Genomic DNA, 26,857 nt, shown 5'->3' with positions numbered 1-26,857 from the left:
ACCCACGCAGACAAGGGGAGAATGTGCAAACTCCACACAGACGGTCACCCAAGGCTGGAATCGAACCTGGGACCCTGGGGCTGTGAGGCAGCAGTGCTAACCATTGAGCCACCGTGCCGCCCTCGGCTAAGTCAAAAATGCATGAGGACCTCGCGGGATCTGATTGAGCATGATCACATAGTAACAACCAATGTCTGACTCTAAACAATGTACATAAGTTCTATACAAACTCTGTAAAAGTTGGCGGATTCTTTTGGCACTCTAGGAGTACTCATCGGTGGCCCAGTGGTTAGCACTGCTGCCTCACAGCACCAGGTGTCCCAGGTTCGATTCCAGCCTCCGGGGGCTGGCTGTGTGGAGTTTGCACATTCTCCCCATGTCTGCATGGGTTTCCTCCAGGTGCTCTGGTTTCCTCCCACAATCCAAAGATGTACAGTTTGGTGAATTGGCCATGCTAAATTGCCCATAATGTTAGGTGCATTAGTTATAGGGAGATGGGTCTGGGTGAGCTACTCTTCAGAGGATAGGTGTGGACTGGTTGGGCCGATGGGCCTGTTTCCACACTGTTGGAATCTAATCCTTCTGGGCTGATCAGAGTCTACTGACCTGGCTGTATCAAAGAATAAACTATTGCTTGTATGATTGACAAAAGAGTCATTTCCAGGTGTGTTTATTGACCAATCCCAGAAATCCGAAGATCTGGACAGCAGTCCAGATCATCAGAACAACCAGATAGGAAACGGTTAATGTCTCCAGAATGTGGGGAGCAAAATAAGACACCAAGGCATTAACACCAACACCAGGGAGAAACTGAACATACAGACGTGACAAACATTTGTGGCAAGCCAGAATCACAGATGTACAGCACAGAAACAGTCCCTTCAGTCCATGCTGACCAGATATCCTAAATCAATCTAGTCCCATTTGCCAGCACTTGGTCCATGTCCCTCTAAATGTTTCCCAACATATACCCATCCAGATACCTTTTAAAGGTTGTAATTGTACCAGCAGTCACCACTTCCTCTGGCAGCTCATTCTTTACACACACCACCCTCTGGATATAGGAGTTGCCCCTGAGGTTTCTTTTAAATCTCAGCCTCACCCTAAACCTATGAGCAATCCCAGATCAAAGATCTTGTCTATTTCCCCTCGCCATGCCTCACATTATTTTATACAAGGTTGTAGGGTCTCCCCTGTGGGATATAGGTAAAGCAATGTTACTTCTGCAACCATAATTGCTTCTGCAAGGTAAATGAACTAACGCCAGGGTATAATTGTTTCAGCCAAGAGTGGAGTTAAGAATGAAAGGAAATATATAATTGCTTTTGTATTAGCTAAACTGTGCATACATGAAATGTGCCTGTAAACAATGGTGGATGTTACAGACAAACAGATAAAGGTGCTGTGAGGGGAGGGGGTGTAGGGTTAAGCTAGATATGCTCGTACAGTTATAACCATCTGTTTCCTGCTTCTGCAAAAACAAAAAAAAACACACAATCAAGGAGGTCAGAAGGCTCAGTGTCGGCGAAAAATGGGAGGAAATGTTGCTTTCGCAAACAAGGAAGCAGCTTGCAATGAAAGAGGATATACGCTAACACTTTGTTCACGCACAAGGCCGGATAAGGCAAGAAATAGACAAGAGTAATGGACGCCACCGGGAAAGAATGGAGGGACAAACCGATCTTTTGCGGGTCAGCTTGGAACATCAGGACAGGGGGGAATGGGAATGAGGGAAAGAAGCTGAATGTGCTGGAGCAAGGTGGAAGAACAGAGGATGCAAAACCGGCTTGAAGTTGCAATGAGGAATATTGCATGTGCTGTACTTGTACCTGTGGCTGTTAATGGTGGGAATCGGGTGCATTTTAAACATCAAAACAGAAAAGATAACCAGCCCTCCCCCTTCCCAATCTCTATCCTTCAGTTCCTCCTCACCCGGGTAACTAAGACACATACCTGAGTTTGCGGAGTCTGCTCCCTCCCTGCATTCACTCCAGTTGCTACAAGTGACCAATTTCCCCTCCTCCCATCTCTGTCTCCATCCCAGGATGAAGAGTCGTCCTGAGGGCGGGAGATTCACTTTGAAACTGACAGGGCCACTTCCGCGTTGTGACGTCCATAAAGGACCGAGGGGCGGAACGAAACCAACAGCGGGACGCCGCACTGCGCATGCGCTGCCCCTGCAGCAGACGGGGGGGAGAACACACTTTCCAAAAACCCCTCCCTTCAGAGAATCCCCACAGTATGGAAGCAGGCCACTCGGCCTCACCGACCCTCCCAAGGGTCACCCACCCACACCCATTCCCCTGCCCCATTGCTCTTCATTTATCCCTGAGTCATGCACCTTGCCTGCATATTTTGCCTAATTTAGCATGGGTAAAAACAATGACTGCAGATGCTGGAAAGCAGATTTTGGATTAGTGGTGCTGGAAGAGCACAGCAGTTCAGGCAGCATCCGAGGAGCAGCAAAATCGACGTTTCGGGCAAAAGCCCAACATCAGGAATAAAGCATAGCCAATCCACCCTAACCTGCACATCCCTGGGCATTATGGGTAATTTAACATGGCCAATCCACCCTCACCTGCACATCCCTGGGCACTATGGGTAATTTAGCATCGCCAGTCCACCCTAACCTGCACATCCTTGGGCACTATGGGTAATTTAGCATAGCCAATCCACCCTAACCTGCACATCCCTGGGGACTATGGGTAATTTAGCATGGCCAATCCACCCTCACCTGTACATCCCTAGGCACCATGGGTAATTTAGCACGGCCAATCCACCCTAACCTGCATATTCCTGGGCACGATGGGTATTTCAGCATGGCCAATCCACTTTAGATTAGAGTGGTACTGGAAAAGCACAGCAGTTCAGGCAGCATCCGAGGAGCAGGAAAATCGACGCTTCGCGCAAAAGCCCTTCATCAGGAATAGAGGCAGGTTGCCTGCAGGGTGGTGAGATAACTGAGAGGGGGTGGGGTGGGGTGGGGGTGGGAGAAAATAGCATAGAGTACAATGGGTAAATGGGGAAGGGGTTGGAGGGGATAGGTCAGGGAAGAGGGTGGGGGAAGGTAGCAAAGAGTACGATGGGTGAATGAGGGTAGGGATTGATAGAGATAAATTTCAGGTTGTCAGTTGTACGTTGATTTTAAAGAATATAAAGGGTCTTTTAAGAAATAGTTTTAAGCAAGGAAATTACTTGTAGCTGACCACAAATAAAAGGGCAGCAGGGGCATTTCGCAATAAGCTCATAGTTTGTAGGTCTGCGTTTTGGACTATCAAGATATTAAAGGATGATCTCAGAAGTCAGAAGGTTAGATAAGATAAGAGGAACTGGACAAATCAACAGGAAGGCTGTAACGAACAAGGACAGCCAAATAAGGCAGATTTAAAGAAAAGCAGGTGAAGTAATTAATAAGTATGATAGGCTTAGGCTTGGGTGCAGGGAATTACCAAATGAAGGAATAATGGGTGCAAGTAATCACCAAATAAAGGGATAGAATGAAAGAGATACGTGAGGGTCCGGGTGTCCTTGGAGAAGGAGTACGCAGTGTCCACCAACACCCTGGAGTTGTTCAGGGAGAGGTGGGCGCCGCAGGGAGTGGAGTGCATCATTTCTCCCTCCAACTCTATTTTGATTTAGTCCCTACCCTCCCCTTCACTGTTTTGATCACACAGCACTGCCCTTTGATGTGAAGGGCAGTGTTTGTCACTGGTTACCCAGGTGTTTTCCTATCTTCCAGGTGGTGGAAATTGAATAAAGATTTGTGCACTTTGTGTCTTTCACTGTGTCTCACACCTGCACACACACACCATGGGAAAAAAAAAGAATGAAATAGACACTTATGATAGGTTTATTGCTCAGTGTAGGGTGTTGAGAGAGCCCTCAGAAAAGTATAAAAAGCTCTGTATTTTACTGTCGGGTATGTCTCTCTTCATACAGCCACCCATCTTGCAAGATGTTCGAATAAATGTGCTGCTTCAGAACTCTTTGACTCGGACTGAAAATTATTGATTAAATTGATTTGTTTCTCACAGCACTATTTAGCATGGCCAATCCACCCTAACATGCACATCCCTGGGCACTATGGGTAATTCAACATGGCCAACATGGCCAATCCACTTTTGATTAGAGTGGTGCTGGAAAAGCACAGCAGTTCAGGCAGCATCCGAGGAGCAGGAAAATCGACGTTTCGGGCAAAAGCCCTTTATCAGGAATAGAGCCTGCAGGGTGGAGAGATAAATGAGAGGAGGGTGGGGGTGGGGAGAAAGTAGCATAGAGTACAATAGGTGAATGGGGGTGGGGATGGAGGGGATAGGTCAGAGAGTAGGGTGGGGGAAGGTAGCAAAGAGTACAATGGGTGAATGGGGGTGGGAATGAAGGTGATAGGTCAGACAGGAGGGTGGAATGGCCTGTTCAGATCGAACTCTGCTTGCGTAAAGGTGGTCCGGAGTCCGTGTAGGATGAGTTGGTTACGGAGGCGGCACTGAGGAAGCAAATGTGGCTGTGGTAGTGAGTCTGTTTCAGGACATGATTGAAGAGCTTCAGGGCAGAGGAAATGACCTGGGAGTTGCAGTGGGAGAGGGATTCCTTGAGATTCTTGTAGAGAGAGGAGGAAAACTTCTTCAAGGCAGGCATCCTTGCGAGAGGATTCACTGTAGGGTTAAAATCAACTCGGTAAAAACAAGGACTGCAGATACTAGAACCCAGATTCTAGAATCACACAACTCCAGGCTGTAGTCCAACAGGCTTCTTTGGAAGCAGTAACATTTGGAGTGCTGCCTCTTCATCAGGTGGTTGTGGAGGATAAGATCCTAAGATGCAATTTAGAGCAAAACATTCCAGTGTCCTGCCACTGAAATGGTATGTTGAACAAACCTGGATTGTTAAGTCTTCCACCTTTTCAAATAGGTTGCAGGTCTCATTACAATGTAAATCCCAGAATTTCTTGTTGTCACCTTCTCGAGATAACAAGGTTTTATAGCAAAAGCTCACATCTCAGCTCAGACAATGAATTAAAGGTGTGAGGTCAGAATCTGCCTGTATCCTAATCTTGAGTCAGACTGGTTCTGTTTCCAAAGTCGAATTTACAAACTATTACATGTATTGACTGCCTGCAGATTTTTCCTTAAAAATATGCACATAGAATGTATCTGCAAATATACATCTCCCCCCCCCCCCCCCCCCCCCCCACACACACACACACATACATACGCACAAGTTTGTTGGGTGAATTCGTACTTGCAGAATTATGTCTTACTTTGCTCAAAAACTGGAAGAATCCATGTAAGATTCTGTAAATTGGTTTAACCATTGTGGCACAGACAGTCTCACACAGGGGAACTCACACCTTCAATACATTATCTGGACTGACGCAACACCAATTGGTAAAGTTCACTTGAGGATTTAACTATTTTAAAAGGTTTTGTGATTTACATTTGAAAGAACTGAAACTATCATGGTCATTCGAAAAGATGAGAGACTTAACAAACAATCCGGGTCTTTTTCAATATATAGTTTCAGTTACATCACACTATAAACTGTTGCTATAAATTCTGTGTCTTACAATTTTATATTCCACAATCCCCTGATGAAGGAGCTGCACTCCGAAAGCTACTGCTTCCAATTAAACTTGTTGGACAGAATTTCTCAAGTAGGGCACCATACGAGTCCTGGGAGACTGCTATTTCTTGTTTACTTCGTAATGAACAAACATTAAGCACGATCCCCTATTTATTTCTAATTTTATCTCATTTTTCCTATTTTATTCCCTGCGATGATGTGGGAGAATTGTTAGATTTGGGTCAGCCATTTGGTCACATATTAAAGCCTGGAAACCATTTTGAATCTCAGCTTAGAGCCTGCTTGCTAAAGCTCATGTTTCCCAGGCTCAGCGGAGACGGTTGGCCTTGCAGCTGTACTGCTTCCTGATAAACAAATTCTTTCCTGACATGGGGCTTTATTTCCATCCCCCACAGTTGGTGAGTCAGGCAGGAGATACCCTGGTCCTGCCAGGTCACCGGCCGATATCCTTTGAGAGATGAAATATAGAGGGTGGTTGCTGATTTTGTTGGGTCCAAAATAAAGGGGAAAGCTGGCCAGGGACAAAAGTCCTGTTAGAAATATTGATACAATTCTCCTACTCAGCCACAAGATACTAGTGAGAGAACTCAACAGGGTCCTAGCGTCTGGACGTAATGTTGCCGAGAGCACTAGTATTTACAAAGTTAGTAATAATGAATTTGCTTACCCCAGGATTACGAGAGGTGAAACCCTACTTGATAAGCCCTGGACCCACACTGAGGTCCGTGGCATGCTTCAAGGTGCCCCCCATCTGTTTGAGTGCCCAACATTAGTTTTAATTGACGAGTAGAAATCTGAAGTATAATTGCTCGCTTCAGGACGTCCAGACTTGAATGAATTTGGCACACAGGACACATTGGGCAACTATTAACTGAGACATGTAGAAAGTTGAAGAGTGTTACAGAGAGAGAGAGAGAGAGAGGCGCGCAGGCAGAGGGGGGCTTAAGCGGGCAGAGAGAGGGGGCGCAAGCAGGCAATGAGAGAGAGGTGCAGACAGGCAGAGAGAGAGAGAGGTGCAGGCAGGCAGAGAGAGAGAGAGAGAGAGAGGTGCAGGCAGGCAGAGAGAGAGAGAGAGGGGGGGGCGCAAGCAGGCAATGAGAGAGAGAGGTGCAGGCAGGCAGAGAGAGAGAGAGAGAGGTGCAGGCAGGCAGAGAGAGAGAGAGAGGTGCAGGCAGGCAGAGAGAGCTTTATTCCTGATGAAGGGCTTTTGCCCGAAACGTCGATTTTGCTGCTGCTCCTCGGATGCTGCCTGAACTGCTGTGCTCTTCCAGCATCATTGATCCAGAGAGAGTGTTTGTTAACCACCTCCTTGCCTGGTCGGCCTTTTTCCCGGTCTACAACTTGCTTTTATAGAATCACCTCGCGTACATTGTTATGAACATTGTCGAATAAGAGTAGATGTATTTAGTAGATGAATCAAAACCATCCCAATGGCTGAAACAGCTGACACTCTAGTGTTGGACAAGTGGGAAATATTTGCATCAGTTAACCAAAACTCTTTAGAGTTTACATTCACGGGTACGCCAAGCCTCAGCATTAGGATCGGGGCATATTGGAGCTGAGATGGAAAGGCCCGTTCCTAGTCCTACTGGGTTACCCGGTCAGCAGTCAGGGTCAAGGGGAGGCCGCATGGACACACACAACACAATGCAAACGAGCGCCACCTCCTGGAGGAACACCAGAAGACCCCGTCAGAGACACATCTTCAGCCTTCATCCGTGAATGGCTCAGCCTGATCATTCTGCCTTTCACTGCACTCTTTCTTATCTTTCTTTCACTAACTATGTTTGATTGGGCCTGATAACCTCTAGTAAACAGGAATTACAGTTTAATACTTTTTTTTATGCACAGAAGGTCAACCACTCTAGCTGCTAGGTATGTGCCCATATCCCCATCCATCCTGAACTCGTACCAAGCGAGCCCTTATGGAGTTTGAGCAACTTGCAGCTTTCTTTCCCCCTGCCTTTGGAACTGCTCGATTGGAAATCAAAGTCACCCCGCAGACAATCCTGTGCTCGGCTCAGTTCACTGTTGTGGCCCTCCCCTCCAGCGATCTCCCAGATGCCGAGATTTTCCATTCCTGATAAACCTCTGATGATGATTCCCAATCCCTGGAGCCTTCTGCCCCTGTCCTTACTGAACCCGAGGACTATCAGTCCGATCTCCAATACCAACCCCTGGCTCTGGGTATACTCCCCCTTTTGCTTACACCCCCAATCTCCTCTTTTCAATAAAAAAGGAGGGATTGTGGGAGAATGTGATCAAAATTGACAAAACTGCATGGAAGCCATTTTGTCACAAAGCAATGTTTACAGTAAAATGTAGCCTGTTAACATAATGCTGTCTGAGCCCTGGCTATGGAATTCTGTTTTGATAGCCTGACCTTGCAGCTGCAGGCTGTCTCTGCTCCTCAGGCCATTAGACTGTGCTGCTTCAGAGAATGATGGATTGGTTCTCTCTGTCCCTTAGTGGTAATTCGAGCTGAGCTGAACCTGCAGTATAAGATTACATTCAGTTTTGTAGAAATTAAGAAACGTAGGTCTGGACAATGTATGTGAACCTTACGACTGCCCCTCAGTTGCATTATTATTGGAGAGTGGGGCTTGTGCTTTACCATAAAACTTGTAACATTCTGTATTTTATTGGAATACGTCGGACTTTATTTTGAACTAAGAGGTATTCCCCAATGGCAACGAATAAAGCTAGTTAATTGCTCAAGGTCTCCTCTCCTGACTACCTTGCTTTAAATGATTTGGCACACGAGTTACTTTGTCCCACCAGTACTAATAGTTACATCGAATGGAGAGAGAATTCCTCAAGTAGGGCACTATCAGAATCCTGGGAGAGCCCTATTTCTGGTTTACTTCCTAATGAACAAACATTAAGCCATTATTTATTTCTGATTTTGTTTCATTTTTCTTGTTTGATTCCCTGCTGTGACGACACTCTGTGTCTGGATGGGTGACAGGCTGAGATTGTGGGTTGGCTTTCGATTGACTGAATGTTTTATTGAAGAAGGGCTTATGCCCGAAACATCGATTCTCCTGTTCCCTGGATGCTGCCTGACCTGCTGCGCTGTTCCAGCAACACATTTTCAGCTCTGAATGTTTTCTTGTTCTGGAAGCTGTAAAAGAGGTGTGAAAGCTTCAGGAGAAGTCCAGCAAAGCTGAGAACAGACCAACATCTTACTCAGTGGGAACAGGGAGATCAGAGGACAGAGAAATCAGGCCCTGAAACCCGAGCTGACACCAGACTACCGTGTGCTCAGTGCTTTGATGAGCAGTGCCAACCCTCTGCCTTTACCTAGCTTCCAATCTGACTCCCCCCTCAATATTCAGGATCCAATCCTTGCCATCCTGAATATCCATGTGTCTGTAAGGAATCTCAGACCATAATTATTCATTTCAATGAGTGCAGTTAATTCATTCACTTTTGTTACAATGTGGCACACGTTCAGACTCACCATGTATCATTTCAGTTTTTGTGACATTAGTATCCAGTTTTCATTGCTGGTATATTTACTCTCCTTGTCCCTTTCTATTGTTTCTTGATATTCATTTTCCACATCACTACATATTATTTTATTAAACAAATTACAAAAACAGTTTACAACAAACAGTTACATTTACAGCTGATACAAGAGACAGCAATTTTACAAGGGAGAGGAGCAGCAAAGCCAGGCCCCAAACCCTACCATACATTTTTCAGGGACATGAGGACAAACCTCAAATCCCAGTTTCACAAAGATATAAAGAGACAACAGCTGTGACAGTTATACATTAGACAATCCTGTTACATACAAAAGTGCAGACAATACAGACCCAGCAAGCCCCCATCCCTCCCACCTTCCGACCACTCTAAGGCAGCCCGCCCCTACCCACCTTCCGGTTCTCGGTCCACCCCATGTCCCTTCCAGTTCTCGGTCCGCCCTGACACACCTTTCGACCACCTCTAGGACAGCCCGGCCCGGTACCTGCCCGGGGTGACAGCGCTGAGGACGGCTACCCGCCTTCTGGCTCTCGGTCTGCCCCTACGTACCATTGGGATCTCACCCACCCTGTTGCACCTCCGAGCAGTGGGCTATCCTGGCACACCTTTCGGCCACCTCTAGGACAGCCCGTCCCCTTCCCTGGGACGACAGCGTGTAGGGTAGCCCACAAGCCTTCCGGATCTCAGCCCGCCCCTACATGCTTTCTGGCTCTCTGCTCTGACACCTTTCGACCACCTCTAGGATAGCCCGTCCCGATTACCCCTTATCAGGATGACAGTGCTCAGAACAGCCTACCCACCGTCTAGCTCTCAGGGCGACTGGCATCAGGGTGGCCTACCCACCCTCTGGCTCCACATCACTACATTACTCACCGGTCTTGATTTGGATTGGCCATGCTAAATTGCCCACAGTGCCCAGGGATATGCAGGTTAAGTGGGTTAACCATGGGAAATGCAGGGTTATAGTTTCATAGTAATAGAAGCAGGAGTAGGCCATTTGGCCCTTCCAGCCTACATTAAGATCAGGGCTGATGCATCCATTGTCTAAGCTCCTCTTCCCTGCATTGTCCCAACTACCTTTAATTCCCTGACTTAACAGAGACACTAAGCCTTGCAGTTGTACTGCTACCTGATAACCAAATTATTTCCTTGCGTGGGAATATCCTTCTCTTTGCAAGGACCTATTGTATACTTATCAGCTACTAACCAACACTATCCAGACACTGTGTCGCTGGGCAAAGTGACTTAGGTTCCTCAAATTCCTGCAATTAACAGTTTGTTAATTGTTAAATGATTGTAACCTATATACAACTCTCTGTTACTCGTCGGAGTGACTTGTGAGCTCCCAAATAGACAGTCAATAACCCAAGGTTTGTGTGTCATGATTACTTATCTAATACTTATTGGTCTACTACGAGTAAGTCACCCACAGCATAATCCACTTCCATCCCCAACATGGATCAAGACGCCATCCTTTTTTGCCAGACAAGTAAATGTGTCAAGCTCAGGAAACAAAGCCTGTCAAACATTAATAGACACAGATCGAAACCAACCTTTTCCAGAGTCTGTCCCTTCACCTCGATTGACTTTCTTTTACCCGCAGCTCCTACAAACCAACAGCTGAACCCAAGGATGAGAAAAGAAATGGGAAAGAGGGCGAGAAAAGAGAGTGCGGTACTCCCAGATGTTAAACAGAGGAAGGAAGATGCAGTCTGGACTGAAGCTCAATCTTCATTCAGAGAGAGAGGAGCAACAGCAACTTCAGAAGCTCATGGTCGAACTTCCGCATTCAGACAGTGGCGGGGGTTTTGATTGGCAGGAGGACCAGGCCCCTTCTGGTCCTCCAGGATTTCCAAAAGATTGGTTTCCCCGTCCATCCGAACGACGAGGGGCGGGGCCCCATTCCGAGCTCACACATGCGCACCATGAACACTGCTCACGGCCCATAGAGCGGTGTCTGGATCGCATGGGATTGTGGGTACTACAACAGCCATTAAAGACGTGAAATCAAGAGTCCCATATGCCGTCTTAACCGTCTTTTTCTATGTGTTAATGACGGACACGTCAAGAGCTAATCTTTAATCGATTTTCGATTGATACACTGAGTGAAACACTACAGGTGTTTAACTCTCTATTTCCAGTTCAGTGTCAGTATAACACTCTTTATTCGTCCTCAAATAAGGACCGAATCAAAGCCCGACGTCTGTTCTACCTGAAGGTTGTTTTTTTTTAGTTTGCAGTTTCTAATCCTCAGTTTCAATCATTTATTAAAAGTTACTCGTGGTACATGAGCATTGCTGGCTGGCCAGCATTTAGTTCCGCTTGAAAAGGTAATGGTGAACTGCCTTCTTCAACTGCTGTGGGAACACAATGTAAAATCATTGCAGTGCGATCACTTCCCTTAAGCATGAATAGAAGGCACGGGCGGTCTGTGAGTTTGTGGCGCAACGGTAGCGCTTCTGACTCCACATCAGAAGGTTGCGTGTTCGAATCACGTCAGGCTTTCTGTCGTCAACTTCTTACATTTCAAATCAAGAAAGGAGCACTTCACTCGGGATATCTGTTGAGCCAAATCTTCTTTGCGGAAATTTTCGATCACACGTGAAGCTTTGCTGTCAGTTTGATTTGTGAACACTGTGTCAGGGAGGTGGTGTGCCCATTGTTTGGGTAAATGCTCAGCTCCCCCAGTTCATCACGGGATTTAAACACAGCCGTCTCCCTCTGGGCAGCCGCTTCGTTCAGTTGGTGACAGCGCGGTGTGAATAACGTAATACCGATAGTTTTACAACATAATCCAGAGACTCCCAGCTTTATGTTTCAATCTATCAGGATAGTGTTAGCGAGTTCAGATAGAAATGTTTCCCACCAACTGCAAATCCTTTCTTTCACTGGACACAGTTAAAATTATCTTTATTCAACAGGAGAAGCGGAAACTCTAGTCTGACGGCCTCTCTCCACATTAACGGTGAGCCTGAATTTTATAAACGGTGTCAGTAAAATCCAGAGGCGGACACTGATTTGGTTCAATCGATTTTTTTGCCAAGCGTAATTCACCAAGAGGATGCTGCTGTGCGAAACAGCGTGGGGAATTACTGCAGGGCCTCCTGCGCATGGGACACACCGCAACTGATGTGTTTCACCTTCACCAGGCTCAACACAATATGTAAATAAGTGTCTCATTTTGTCGCCTTCTACCTGTAAATCTGCATATTGTCACATTGAACATGCCCACCGAATTCCCTTTTGTGTCCATTGAATCTGCCTCTTTGTCACTGTCAGACTGCGACTTTCTGACCCCACTCCCTGTGCGAAAACGGTCTTCCTAATGTCACTTTTACTTATTTTCCTGATGACTTTAAATCTCTGCCAAATCATTCTCGATCCTTTCAGGCCTGGGAGCATTTTCACTGCATTATTTCCTCTGTCTAAAACCCTCATGACGTGGAAAACTTCAATCAGACCAGCTTTCAGCCCTCTGTTCTCCAAAGAGAGCTGCCCCAAACTTTCCAATCTCCCTTCATTGCTGACATTCCTCAGGACGGTACCATTCACGTTAACTTGTTCAGAGCTGTCTGTAATCACTTCACTTCCCCGCTTCCTGAAGTGTCACCCTCAGAATTGAGCGTAATACAGGTGGAGGATTCATTCAGACTCGGATTGCGCGGGCGAAAAATCTGCAATACTTGTTTTCACTTTGAACAAGTGTTTCTCTTCGCCGTGTTCACTGCAATGGCAGCTCTGCGCCGTCCCTAATTCAGGCAGTCCGATCTTATTTAACGAAGCGGCTTTTTGAGAAAATTCATCAGGTATTTTTGCTCAGGTCAATTTAAGGAATGATGGTTCGCCTGGGATTGGAACCCGGGAATTCTCACACGGCTGCATATGCTCGAAGACCCAAAGCTAGAATCATATCCCAGACTAACGAGCCACCAGCCATGGGTGCAGCCACCTCCGGAAGCAGCTGAGACTTGCTCAGTACGAAATACATTGTGCATTGCTCACAGAATTGCAAGTAAGGAAGAGTTTCAAGAACATGTGCTTCTCAATCTGTCTCCCTGCTCCTAGGACGCTGCTGTTTGTCCCGTCCCCAGGGACCGGGCTCTCTCCACTGGTGGATAATTGAACCATTTCGTTTCTACTTGCAAGCTGTGCTGGTGGAAGGCAGAGCCCATTCACTCTTCTGCTGTCTCACACTATTACGTGATGCAGGATAAGTCAGTTACAGTTATGCGTAGGAAATGGGCAACTTTGAACTTGTTCCAAAGGTCTTGTTAACGGAGAGATAGAAAGATGCTGTGCTGCCGGGACAGAGAGAAATAGACACCAGAGATTCTTCCCTCAGGTAAATTGATATGAGTACATTTTTGTGCAGCCTGCTTGGTGTTCAGAATTTGTCTTGACATAGCAATCCTGCAGAAAGTCTTTTATTACACGGCTGTTGGTTTCTTGACTGCAGGAAATGGACAAAAACAGCATGTCATGTGTTTCAACTTCACCGGTTCATTGCCATCTGAGAGAAGAGGTTTCACACGTGATCAGGACACACCGACAGAGAACACGACAAGACAACTCAGAGCTCCACAAGGGTGCCAGCGCAACTGTGTTTGACTTGTGTTTCGATGTGACATATCCAGCTCAGATACTCTAAGTTTTGGGAAGCAAATGACATGGCAAGGAAAAGAAGAGAGCGCCAGGAGAGACATTCAGGAAGTCGTTTGAAAGGCAAGATGCTGAACAGGATACCATCACAAATGAAAGTCGCTCCAGGAGACACTGAACAATAGCAGAGGATGGCTTCGATCCATCGACCTCGGAGTTATGGGCCCAGCACGCTCCCGCTGCACGACTCGGCTCCCAAGCACAGCATCGTTTTACACAGCCCCCCTCAGCCTTTCGCTTGGCGCGTGGCATGCACGTTCGAGACTGATGTCAAAGATCTCCACTGCTGTCGCCTTATATGGTGTTGCGCAGACGTATGGAGGCTGTGTAAATATAAACTTTTTCTAACTTCCAACATTCTGTTGGCCGAACTGTGATTTCACTCTGAATAGACGCCGTGCGGCCCAGCTTCGCTCTGCTTGGGTCGACACAGTAAGTAAACGTGGGTCTCTATTCGTATCATTCTCTTGCTTTCCCCATGTAATTCTGCACATTGTTACTTTAAACATGACCACCGAATTCCCGTTCGCGTCTAATGAATCTGCCTCTTTGTCAGTGTCAGTTAGGGATTTACTGACCCCAACCACGTTCTTCCTAATGTCACTTTTGGTTCTTTTCCTCATGACTTTAAAACTCTGCCGAATCTTTCAGTCGTGGGAGCATTTTGACTACATTACTTTCTCTGTCTCGACTTCGCAAGCTTCAATCGGGCCAGATTTCAAACTTCTGTTCTCCGAAGAGAGCTGTCCCAAATTTCCAATCGACCCTCATCGCTGACAGCCCTCAAACACCGCACCACTCACGTCAACCTATTCAACGCTATCTCCAATCATTTCACTTCGCTGCTTTCTGTCCCATTGGTAATCCAGGGAGCCCAAACTCGTTTAACGAAGGTGCTTTTTGAGAAAATAAAGCAGGCACTTTCGCACAAGTCATGAAACGCGGGCTCGTCCGGGATTTGAACCCGGATCTCTCGCACGGCTGCGTCGACGAAGACCCAAAATGCGAATCATACCCCTAGACCAAGGAGCCACACCGCTGGTGTGCCTGCGGCACCCTCTTGAACCAGCTGAATCTTGCTCAGAGTGAAGTATAGTTGACATTGAACAGGCTGGAGCTGTTTTCTCTGCAACGTCAGAGGTTGAAGGGTGACTTTATGGAGGTTTACAAAATTATGAGGGTCATGGATAGGATAAATAGGCAAAGTCTTTTCCCTGGGGTCGGAGAGTCAAGAACGAGAGGGGAGAGATTTAGGGTGAGAGGGGAAAGATATAAAAGAGACCTAAGGGGCAACTTTTTCACGCAGAGGGTGGTGCGTGCATGGAATGAGCTGCCAGAGAAAGTGGCGGAGGCTGGTACAATTGCAACATTTAAGAGGCTTTTGGATGGATATATGAATAGGAAGGGTTTGGAGGTATATGAGCCGGGTGCTGGCAGGTAGGACTAGATTGGGGTCGGATATCTGATCGGCATGGATGGGTTGAACCGAAGGGTCTGTTTCCACGCTGCACATCTCTATGACTCTATGAACAGCTGCTGCTCATTCTGTCTCTCTGCTGCCGTTCGCCCGTCCCCCGGAACCGGACCCTCTCTACTGGCAGAAAATTAAACCGTTTTCTTTCTAAACTTTTCTCTGACACCGGAGTGACCAGTGACAAGCACTGCCCTCCTCAACATAGGGTACAGAGAACAGGAGAAGACCCCGCAGACCTCCACGAGTGTGTCATCTCAACTGTGCACATTGGGCCTGTGCATCAATGTGAAATATTTACGTCGAAGTTTTTTGGGAAGCAGATGAGAAGGCGAGATGCACAACAGTGCGCCGTTATACGGGAAAGCTGCTAAAGACGACATTGAGTGAATAGGAAAGATGGTTTCCCTTCTGGGTAATGCTCCCATCACGCACCGGCAGACATATCACCGGCAAGCAAATATCAACTCTGTCTAAATTGCCACATTCTGTTTTTACGAACCATGACTTCACTCAGAAGCACAATTTACCCGCTCCCTCCTGAATATCCTTCCAGGCTCGAACATACCTTCCAGGTGAAGCAGCACTTTACCTGCACATTTGCCGCAACCTAGTCTCCTGCATTCGCTGCTCGTAGTGTCGTTTCCCCAACAGAGCATGAAGTATAAACTGGGTGACTGCTTCTCAGAACATCTCGGTTCTGCCCGCAAATAAAGGTCCTGAGCTTCTGCTTTCCTGCCACTTTAACACGCCATCCTGTTCCCTGGCCAACATCTCTGTCTCTGGCTTGTAGCAGTGTTCCAGCAAAGCTCAGCTCCAGATGGAAGAACAACGCCTCATATTCCACTTCAAAACCCTACAGCCCTCCGGTCTTCAAGATCGAGTTGCATGACTTTCGGGCCTGAAATCCCCCATGTCCTTGACCCCTACCACACACATACGAGCCCTTGTTATCACATAGTCTGCTACGACACACTACTTATTGTTAGCCACTAACGGTCTCCATTAACAGCTATTCACCCTCCCACACTGATCGTTTTTCACTCCTTTGTCCCTCCTATTGTTCTCCCTCTCTGAGTTGGCGGGAAAGAGAGCAATGTACACTGGAGACTCTGAGCCAGCTGAAACTTGCTCAGTGTGAAATACATTCCACTTTGCTCCAAGAATTGCAAGCAGTAAAGAGTTTCCAGAACATCTGCTTGTCATTCTGTCCCCGGGATGCGGTTTCTGACATGCGGATCGTCTTGTCATTCACGTCCTAAACGGCGATTTGAACCCGGGATATCTCTCAGATGACAAGCAACATGAGTTTGACTGGGACAACACTACTATTATAGGACAAGCCAAAACAGAGAACAACCAGGGAATTCCTCGAGGCATGGCACTCATCCACAGATTCTATCAACAAGCACATCGACCTGGACCCAATATACCGGCCACTGCAACGGGCAGCTGGAACTGACAACCGGAAGCGGCAGGTGCAAATCACAATAAATGCCGGAGGAAACATCACAGAAGCGCTTCACAGGAGGCTCCCAAGCACTGAGGATGTCACCTAGACAGGGGACGAAACGTCTGCAACACAAATTCCCAGCTCGGCGAACAGAACCACAACAAAGTTTTTGTTTGCAGGAACTGAGTGACATAAACAGGATGCTCTCAAATTTCGACAGGAATTACACTTCCGTTCAAGATTTGCAGAAAGCTTTGTAGCTCGGCTGCCGATTGTCGTAGCTCGCCGAGCTGGGAAGTTGATTTGCAGGCGTTACATCCTCTGTCTAGTTGACATCTTCAGTGCGATGGAGCCACCTGTGAAGCGCTGCTGTCCTGTGTCTTCTGGAATGTATTTGGTTATGTTTCTGCTGCTTTTGTTTGACGGTTCTAGTTGTTCGTTGCAGTGATTGGCATGTGTCAATGTGTTTATTGGTGGAGTTCCTGGATGAGTGCTGTGTTTGTTGAATTTCTCTGGCTGTCCTCTGTTTAGTTGTACTACGTCCGTTGTGCTGTCCCAGTCGATTTTATCGTCCTTATCATTTGTGTTTGTGTGGGTACCAGAGACAGTGTTTCATGGGTAGATGTTGTTCATGGTTCCAGATTGCTAGTTGTCTGCCTGTTTGTCCTGTACTGTCGACTTTTCGTGCAGCCTTTGCATGGAATCTTGTAAACTATCTTTGTTTTCCACATGATGTGGTTAAGTCTTTTGTACTGGTGAGTTGTTGTCTGAGCGTGGCTGTCAGTTTATGGGCTGTCATGAATCCGAGTGGTCGGAGATGTCTGGCTGTAAGTTCTGTGAGGTTTATTATATAAGGTAAAGTGGTGAGTGTGTTGGGTCGTGGCAGATCTTCATCCCGTTGTTTGTCTGCTCGGCCCTTGTGGATGAAGTTGCGGGATATCCGTTCCTGGTGAAGCCTCTGTAGATGTGTTCTTCTTCCTTTCACAGGTCGGCAGTGCTGCAGTGTGTTGTAGCCCTTTTGAACAGCGTCCTAATGCAGCTTCTCTTGTCTGTGTTTTGATGGTTATAGTTCAGGGTCTGGTCTGGGGGTTTGGCATTTCTATACACTTTTGTAGCACATCCCCCGTTCTGTGTCCTTTCTCCCATAAACCGTCAGCTTCCAGTTTCCTGTCACTTCAACCTCCCACTGTATTCCCATGACACCATTTCAGTCTCTGGTCTGCTGCAGTGCTCCCACAAGGCACAGCGCAAGCTGGAAGAGCGGAACCTCATTTATTCCTGAGAGACCGTGCTGCCTTCAGGACCCAACGCCGAGTTCAATCATTTTAGAACCTGTCCACCTTCTTCCACGGTCTTTACCCGCCCAGTCATTCCATCAGTTCCGAAGACGGATCGTTGGGCTCAAAACATTATCTCTCCTTTCTCTCCACAGATGGACTAGACCTGCTGGTTTTGTTCATTTCAAAATGAACAAAATGAGCAGGGAGACAGAATGAGAAGCACTGTTCTGGAAACTCTTTTGCTGCTTGCAATTCTGAGAGCAATGGCGAATGTATTTCACACTGAGCAAGTCTCAGCTGGTTCAGGAGGTGCTGGAGCCAGCGGCCTGTGGCTCGTTGATCTAGGGGTATGATTCTCGCATTGGGTCTTCGAACGGGCAGACTTGCGAGAGATCCCGGCTTTCTTGACTTGTGCAAAAATGCCCGATTAAACTTCTCAAAAGGCACCTTCGTTAAACGAGGCTGGGCTCCCTGGAGTACGAATGGGGCAGGTAGCGGGGAAGTGAAATGATTGGAGATAGCGTTGAACAGGTTGACCTGAGTGGACCCTGTTTGAGGAAGGTCAGCAATGAAGGTAGTTTGGAAAATTGGGACAGCTCTCCCCGGAGAACAAAAGTTTGAAATCCGACGTGGCAAATTTTCCAAGTCATGAGTGGTCTAGAGATTGGAAATAATGTCGTGAAAGTGTTCCCACGCCTGAAAGGATCGAGAACGATTCATCAGCGTTTTAAATTCATGAGGAAAAGAAGTAAAAGTGACATTCGGAAGAACGTTTTCGTACAAGGAATGGTTAGGGTCAGTAAATCCCTGTCTGACAGTGACAAAGGGGCAGATTCAATGGACACAAAATTGAATTCGGTGGGCATGTTCGACCAACAGAATGTTCATATTAACACAGCCTCCACACCTCTGCGCAGCAGTATATTACACAACAGCAGTGGAGATCTTTGATATGAGTCTGGAACGTGCATGCCAGATACCTGTCGAAAAGCTGAAGGGTTCTGAGAAAACGCACGGCATACTAAACACAGGTGACGCAACGAAAGCGTGCGGGCCCCACAACACAGAGGCCCATAGCTCAAAACCATCCTCTGTTGCTATTGCTCAAACTCTCCTTGAGCAGCTTTTTCTTTGTCGTGAGCCTCTGTTCTATATCTTGCCTTTGCATCTGCTCCCCAAAACTTCGAGTGTCTGAGTGACATGTATCATACTGATAGACTCGCCAAATTCACGCAGGCGAAGTGACTCGCTTCTGGAGGTCTGAGTGGTCTTCTCCTGTTCTCCGTCGAGTTCCTCTGAAGTGAATAGTAAAACCACTTTTCTGAGATGTCAATGAGCTGATAAAGTTGAAACACATGCCTTACGTTTTTGTCCATTCCCTGCAGTAATTCGCCATGCCGGTTCGGACGTGAATGATACGACGGTCGGCATGGCAGAAACCGCATTACGACTCAGACACATTCCCCCACGATTAGGACAGATCACCGTTTGTGAATAACTTCAGAGAGAGGCAAGTGACAGACAGTCACCTTGGACTCGATGGGCTGAACGGCTTCTGTCTGCACGAGAATGATGCTACGTGTTAATGCCGTCCCACTGCCTGTCTCTGGGACAGAGAGGCTGAGGGAGCAAAACTCGTTCATTTTTAACCATCCGTTTAGTGTTGGACTGCCAGCAGTCCCTCAGCTCAGAGCCGTGCGGATGACTCTCAGTGAGTGAGGTTTCACTCAGATTCTCTTCATCTGGGACACTTGGGGCTCAGATGTTAACTGCTGCGCGGTCGCAGCAAAGAAAGCGATGCCCACTTTGCAATAGACTTTCCGTAAGATCGCTGCGTCAAGACGATTTCCAAACACCAAGAAGGCTGCACAACAATGTGAATTTACCTGGCCGAAGAGTTCTCGGTGTCCATTTCTTTCCGTCCTACCAGCACAGCATCTTTCTATCTCTCCGATAACAGACCCTTGGAGAAAGTTCACAATCAAAGTTGTTCATGTTCCCCGCATTAATGTAACTGACACCTCTCACCCCAAGGGTTTCAGAGAGAGAGAGAGAGAGAGCAGAAGAGCGAATAGACTCTGCCCGCCCCCACCCTACACCCCGTCCCACCCCGCAGAACAACGTGCAAGTAGAAATAAAATGGTTTAATTATCCATCAGTGGAGATAATCCAGTTCCTGGGGATGAGACAAAGTGGGCATTCTGCCCCGGGGACAGAATGACAAACAGATGTTCTGGAAACGCTTTGCTGCTTGCAATTCTTGGAGCAATGTGGAATGTACTTCACACTGAGCAAGTTTCAGCTGGCTCAGAGTCTCCGATGTACATTGCTGTGTTTGCCGCCAGCTCAGAGAGAGAACAATAGGAAGGACGTAGGAGTGAATAACGATCCGCGTGAGAGGGCGAATAACTGTTAATGGAGACTGTTAGCGGCTAACAATACGTAGTGTGTCATAGCAGACGAGGTGATAACAAGGAGTCGTTTGTGTGGTAGGGGTCAAGGACATGGGGGAGTTCAGGCCCTAAAGTTATGGAACTCGATATTGAAGACCGGAGGGCTGTAAGGTCTCCAAGTGGAAAATGAGGTGTTGTTCTTTCATCTGGAGCGATAACACTGCTGCAAGCCTGAGACAGAGATGTTGGCCAGGGAACAGGGTGATGTGTTAAAGTGGCAGGCAACCGCAAGGTCAGGGCCTTTTTCCTGCGGGCAGAACCGGGATGTTCTGCGAAGCAGTCACCCAGTTTATGCTTCATTCTACATTGGGGAAACGACACTGTGAGCAGCGAATGCAGTGGACTAGGTTGTGGCAAAAGTGCTGCTTCACCTGGCAGGTATGTTTGAGCCCTTGGATATTCAGGAGGGAGCAGGTAAATGGGCAGGTGTTACACATTCGGCGGTTGCAGGGGAAAGTGCCTTGGCACTATGGGAGGTGGGTGTGGGGTGTTGCGAGTGAAGGAAGAGTGGAACCGAGGTGGAACCCCTGGCACAACGGGTGCGTGTTGGGACCATAACCCAGCGGAGAAAGCATTCTCTCCTATTCACTCAATGTCGTCTTTAGCAGCTTTCCGGTATAACAGCGCTCTGTTCTGCACCTCGCCTTCTAATATGCTTCCGAAAAAAGCTTGGACATAAATATTTCCCAGCGATATACTGGCCCAATGTTGAATTATCTGCCAGTGGAGAGAGCCCGGTTCCTGGGGACGGGACAAACAGCAGCAGGGAGACTGAATGAGAAGCAGTTGTTCAGGAAACTCTTTGCCGCTTGCAATTCTCAGAGCAATCTCAAATGTATTTCATACTGAGCAAGTCTAAGGTCGCGCAAGCGGTGTGGGGCGATAGCAGCGTGCCGGCTCTTTGGCTCGTTGGTCTAGGCATATGTTTCTCGCTTAGGGTCCTTTACTATGCCGAATTGCGAGAGGTCCCGGGTTCAAATCGCGGGCGAGTCCGTGTTTTTTAACTTGACTTGTGCAAAACTGCCTGATTAATTTTCTCAAAAAACGCCTTCGTGAAACGAGGTTGGGCTGTCTGGAGTACGAATGAGGCGGAAAACAGGGAAGTGAAATGGTTGGAGATAGTGTTCAACAGGTTGACGTGAGTGGTGCAGTGTTTGAGGAATGTCAGCAATCAAGGTAGATTGGAAAATTGGGACAGCTCTCCTCGGAGAACCGAACTTTTCCAAGTCATGAGGGATCTAGAAACAGGAAATAATGTTGTGAAAATGCTCCCACACCTGAAAGGATCCTCAACGATTCGGCAAGTGGAAAATGAGGTGTTGTTCTTTCATCTGGAGCTAGAACACTGCTCCAAGCCTGAAACAGAGATGTTGGCCAGGGAACAGGGTGATGTGTTAAAGTGTCAGGCAACCGCAAGGTCAGGGCCTTTTTAGTGAAACTGACACCTCTTACCCAAGTGATTCAGAGAGAGGGAGACAGCAGAAGAGCAGGTGATTGGATTCAGCGCTGAACAGGTTGTCGTGAATTGTGCCGTGTATGAGGAATGTCAATAATGAAGGCAAATTGGAAAGTTGGGACAGCTCTCCTTGGAGACAGAAGTTTGAAATCTGGCCCAGTTGACATTTTCCAAGACATGAGGGGTTTAGACAGAGAAAATAATATAGTGAAAATGGTACCACGCCTGAAATGATCGCTAACAATTAGGCAGAGTCTCGAGGAGAGGAAGTAAAAATAACATTATGAAGAACGTTTTCGTGCAGAGAGTAGTTAGGGTCAGATTTACACAGTTGCGCTGGCACCATGTGGAGCTCTGAGTTGTCTTGTCCTGTTCTGTCGGTGTGATCTGATCTCAAGTGTGAAACCTCTTCCCTCAGATGGTGAAGTCGAAACACATGACTTGCTTTTCTTTGTCCATTTCCTGCGGTAAAGAAACAGACGCCCGTGTAACAAAATACTTTCTGCAGGATTGCTGTGTCAAGGCAAATTCTGAACACCAAACAGGCTGCACAAGCAGGCACTCATATCAATTTACCTGAGGGAAGAGTCTCCGGTGTCCGTTTCTGTCTGTCCCGATAGCACATCACCTTGCCATTTCTTCGATAACAGACCTTTGGAACAAGTTCAAAGTTGCCATTTGATGCATTCGTGTCAATGACGTCTCCTACCCCAAGTGATAGTGAGAGAGAGCAGAAGGCAGCGAATGGGCTCTGCCTTCCACCAGCACAGCTTGCAAATAGAAACAAAATGGTTCAATTATCCGCGAGTGGAGAGAGCCCGGTCCCTGGGGAAGGGACAAACAGCAGTGTTCAGGGAGCAGGAGACAGACTGAGAAGCAGATGTTCTTGAAACTCGTGGCGGCTTGAAATTCTGGGAGCAATGTACAATGTATTTCGTACTGAGCAAGTCTCAGCGGCTTCTGGAGCTGGTTGCGCCCATGGTATGTAGCTCGTTGGTCTCAGGGTATGAACAGGTTGACGTGAATGGTGCCGTGCCTGAGGAGTGTCAGTTCTGAAGGTAGATTGGAAAGTTTGGACAGATCTCCTTGGACCTGTAGTTGCTGTGGAGGAGGATCATAAGACACAGAATATAGAATAAAAGATTATAGTGTCATGTAACATAAATGATATATTGAAGAAACCTAGATTGCTGTTGAGTCTTTCATCTTTTAAAACGGGTTGTAGATTTCAGTTCATTAATCTGTAAATCCCAGAACTTTTTAAAAATCACATTCTCCAGGTAATTTAAGGTTCTATAAAAGGAGGTGACACCTCAGGTCAGACAATGCATGAAAGCTGTGAGGGTAGGGTCTATCTGTATCCTAATCTTGAGTGAGACTGGTTCTATTTCCAAATATATAATCCTGCAAACGCAGATTCACCCCAAAGACTTCTGTATGTGAGTGCATGCATGAGAGAGAGCGTGTGTGTGCGTGTGCATGCTGGGTACAGTGTGTGTGTGTGTGTGTGTGTGAGAGAGAGAGAGAGAGAGAGAGATGGAATATAAGCATGTGAGATGGTGTGTGCGTAGGTTTGAGTGTGGGGATGTATTACTGTGTGTCTGAGAGAGAGCATGTCTATCAGAGAGGATCTGCACGAGCGTGTGAGTATGTAAGAGAGTGTGCTTGTGTGTGTGAGAGTGTATTGTGTTGCTGGGTCTCCTGTAGTGTGATGTGAACCCAGGGTCTCGGCTGAGGCCATCCTCATGTGTTCTAAACTTGGCTATCAGCCTCTGCTCGGCCACTAGATCAAAGAGGGCTGAGGCACAAGAAAGGACGGGCGGGGGCACTGGTGGTGGTGAAGAAGGGAGAGATATGGAGAGGAGACAGAGATTGGGGAGTAGAGAATGACTGGGGTTCAGAGGGTTGGGGAGAGAATCGGGGTGCAGTGTGAAGAAGGGAGAAAGGGCGGGGCAGTGGGTGGGGAGAAAATGGACAAGGGGCAGAATGGGAAGCGAGAGACAGCACAAATCCCACCTTCCCCAGGACTGGTGTCAGTGTCCCACGAACTGGAACCCACTCATCCCACAGCAGATTTGGGGTAACCATTTCTCAATATAAGCATGGCTAAGGCATATCATCCCTGCAGGCCATTCACACCGACCTTCCCAGCAGCATCCCACCCAGACCCACCCAGACGCTGCAGCCATGCAGTTCCCCATGGCTATTTTCTGATGAAGGGTTTTGCCCAAAACTTCGATTCTCCTGCTCCTCAGATGCTGCCTGACCTGCTGTGCTTTTCCAACACACACTCTCGACCCTAATATCCAGCATCTGCAGTCCTCACTTTCGCCCTGTAAGGGGTGAATATTATATTCCGAGTCTTTTAAATCTTTTAAAATCTTTTCCCCCTCACCCTAAACCTATACCCTGTAGTTTTGCAATACCTCTACCCTGGGGAAACGACAGGGTAGAGCCAGACAAAATGCAAAAGGAATAACATGTCTGGGCACAGGGGAAAAACATTTCGACAAAATTTGCTTTGGTATTTTTCTCTCGTATTCGCATTTGGACACTTAAAATTTGTCATGATGTGGAGGTGCCCGTGTTGGACTGGGGTGTACGAAGTTAAAAATCACACAACACCAGGTTACAGTCCAAACGGCTTGTTTGGAAGCACTAGCTTTCGGAGCGCCGCTCCTTCATCAGGCGGTTGTGGAGTATAAGATCATAAATTCTGTGTCTTACGATCTTATACTCCACAACCACCTGATGGAGGAGCAGCGCTGTGAAAGCTAGTGCTTCCAAGCAAGCAGATTGGACTGTAACCTGGTGTTTTGTGATTTTTAACTTTAAAATTTGTAACAAATTCCTGCACACTGAGCATGCTCCGCGGTGTCAGCAAGTACTGCGCATGACCGCCAGTGTCAGCAAAGCACTGCGCATATTCCTTGGTGTCCGCAGAAACTGCGTGTCAGCTCCTTTCCATGGACCAATGGAGAACCTTGGAGGACCGGAAGGAGACTGGTCCTCCAGCCAACCAGAGCCGGCCATTGTCGAAATGTGGAGGTTGGACCGTGAGCTCTGAAGCTGCTGCTGCTCCTTTCTCTGTGAACTTCACCCCAGACTGTAACTTCCTTCCTCTGTCTAACTTTCGTGAGTACAACAGTCTGTTTCTCACCTCTTTTTCCATTTTTTGTTTCATTCTGGGGTTCAATTGTTAACTTGCAGCAACTGAAAGGAAAGAGTGAATCGGGGGGCGGCGGGGGGACAGACTCTGGAAACGTTGATCCAGGTCTGTGTCTCAGTTTGCAAACACATGGCAAATGCAGTGACACAATCTATAGCCTTTGATGTTTAAAAAAAAAACGCAGAGAGGAGGCGCATTGTTTAAATGGTGATATGTTGAGATGTGATGAAAGTGAGATGATGGAGATCAGAGTTGAATATTGTGGAGCTGAAAAAGCACAGCAGGTTAGGCAGCAACTGAGGAGGAGGAGAGTCAATGTTTTGGACATGAGCCCTTCATCAGGAATGATGTGTGGATAGACAAAGGGGCCTCAGCGTCCTTCTACACCAGTCACTGCCAGTTGTCAGACAGGAGCAGCAAGCAATCAGCAAGGCAAGTGGTATATTAGCAAGAGAAGCTTCGAAATCCTCATTTCCCCTTCCCCCACCTCATCCTAGTTTCTAACCTCCAGCAACACTGTCCCCTTGACTTGTCCGGACTTGTCCGACCTGCCTAGCTCCTTTTCCACCTATCCACTCCACCCTCTCCTCCCTGACCTATCACTTTCATCTCCTCCCCCATTGACCTATTGTACTCTATGCTACTCTATCCCCACCCCCACCCTCCTCTAGCTTATCTCTCCACGCTTCAGGCTCTCTGCCTTTATTCCTGATGAAGGGCCTTTGCCCGAAATGTCGATTTCGAAGCTCCTCGGGTGCTGTCTGAATTGCTGTGCTCTTCCAGCACCACTGATCCAGAATCTGGTTTCCAGCATCTGCAGTCATTGTTTTTATCCTATTAGCAAGAGAAGTTGAGTTCAGAAGTGGGGATGTCTTCCTGCAGTTAGGTCAATCATTGAATGTATTCAAGGCTGAGTTCATTTGACTTTGAAGAACAAAGAAGTGGGGGAAGGTAAGAAAATGGTTTTAAGACTAGTATAGAACAGTTACAGTCATACAGCACAGAAACAGACCGTTAAGTCCAAGTAGTCCATGCTGACTGTGTTCTGAAACTAAACTAGTCCCACCTGCCAGTGTTTGGCCCAGACTCTCTGAACCTTTCCTATTACAATTGGAACATTTAAGAGGCATTTGGATGGGTATATGAATAGGAAGGGTTTGGAGGGATATGGGCCGGGTGCTGGCAGGTGGGACTAGATTGGTTTGGGATATCTGGTCAGCATGGACGGGTTGGACCGAAGGGTCTATTTCCATGCTCTACATTTCTATTACTTATCCAAATGTCTTTTAAACACTGTAACTGTACCTGCATCCATCACCTCCTCTTGACATTAATACCACATGAGAACTATTCTCTGTCTTAAAATAAAAAGGTGCCCCTCATGTCTTTTTAAAATATTTCTCCTCTCATCTTCAAAGTTTGCTCCCTAACCTTGAAACACCCATCCCAGGGAAAGAATGCCTGCTATTCACCTCATCGATACCCCTGAAGATTTTATAATCCTCTCTAAGGTCATCTCTCAACCTCCGATGCTGCAGTGAAAAAAATCCCACCCTGTCCACCTAGATGCCGGTATATTTATATCCAGTTATGAACTGTTCAATGCTGGTGCTGACTGGAAAGACCAAAAGACCTATTCCTGCTCCCAATTCTCTCACCCTGTGTCCAGGACAGCAAGAGACCATATGACATAGGTGCAGAAATTAGGCCATTCAGCCCATCAGATCTACTCCACCATTCAATCACAACTGATACGTTTCTCAACCCCATTTTGAAATTTTGATTTTGGAAAGGCAGATCAGGGAAGGGTCTGCGAAGTTAATGGGGAGTGTTGTTGACCAAAGATA

The 26,857-nt window shown here is 47.2% G+C and overlaps 1 protein-coding gene and 1 non-coding gene across 2 annotated transcripts in view; both read left to right on the top strand.

The window, feature by feature from the left end:
• Nucleotides 1–26,857, top strand: part of LOC148143339 (uncharacterized) — a 163,159-nt gene that overhangs the window by 36,207 nt on the left and 100,095 nt on the right. The window lies entirely within an intron of this gene.
• Nucleotides 11,503–11,574, top strand: trnaw-cca (transfer RNA tryptophan (anticodon CCA)). The gene has a single exon. It is a non-coding gene; the product is annotated as a tRNA-Trp (tRNA).

This window comes from Chiloscyllium plagiosum, unplaced genomic scaffold (genome assembly GCF_037043375.1).
Source record: "Chiloscyllium plagiosum isolate Xiang-an unplaced genomic scaffold, Cpla_swu_hap1 HiC_scaffold_27, whole genome shotgun sequence".
Classification (NCBI taxonomy): Eukaryota; Metazoa; Chordata; class Chondrichthyes; order Orectolobiformes; family Hemiscylliidae; genus Chiloscyllium; species Chiloscyllium plagiosum.
This window is presented reverse-complemented; position numbering and strand designations above follow the sequence as displayed.